Genomic DNA, 920 nt, shown 5'->3' on the forward strand with positions numbered 1-920 from the left:
AGCGTGGGGCTCAGCGCTGATGCCTGCGACGCATCCCGCCCAGCTGGCTGGGCCAGAGGCGTGCTGTCCTCTCCACCTCGGCTCGCGACACCCTCGGGAGCAAAGATGCCAACCTGTAAAGCAGAGAGAGGGAGGTCAGCAAAGGACGGCTGCGGCTAGGGCTGGCATTCCGCGCCCGGGGGCCAGCGCGGAAGAACTCGGACCGTCCCAAGTGGGACCGAGGGTTGAGCTCCGAGCAGAGCCCTGGAGGCGGCGGCGGCGGCAGCGGGAGGACGCAGCCTCTAGTGCGGGAACAATAAGCAGCAGGCGGTTGGCGGAGACCCTCCCTCATTGTCTATGGAGGACCTGCCCCCGCCCCGCCCCTTTTGCCATAAACATCGCATCTGCTTTTATATGTGAATAATTATCCACCTGGCAGCTCTGACTCAGAGGCAGTGTCTTTTATTCGCGTGAACTAATTGCAACCTTTTGGTACTCCTACTCCATTAACTCAAAATAGAAAATGCCCGAAAGAACAAAGGAGAGTTTGTGTGTGTGTGTTTTTAACAAACACAATGCATTCCCAATTTTCAAAAAAAAAGGGGGGGGGGCTACGTGTGTAGAAATGTGTGTACACAGTTGTGTGCAGGCACGTGTGCGCGCCTGGGTGCGAATCCGTCTGCCCCATCAGTTAGAGACACGCACTCAAAGCCCGAGGCAGGCGCAGAAAGGTCAACGCGCCTGCCTCTGTCTTCCCAACACTAAAAATAACCCCCGCGCCGAAGAACTCTTCAATGACAAACACCCGGAGCGTTTGAGGCCGCGGCCCACACCAAGTCCCAGCGCCCAGAGTCAAGCGAAACCGAAAATTACTTTGCTCAGTGGAGGGATGGGGGAGCCACAACCAAACAAAGAGACGCGGGCCCCAGGAGCAGCCCTGG

The sequence above is a fragment of the Myotis brandtii genome, unplaced genomic scaffold (assembly GCF_000412655.1).
Source record: "Myotis brandtii unplaced genomic scaffold, ASM41265v1 scaffold23, whole genome shotgun sequence".
Taxonomy (NCBI): domain Eukaryota; kingdom Metazoa; phylum Chordata; class Mammalia; order Chiroptera; family Vespertilionidae; genus Myotis; species Myotis brandtii.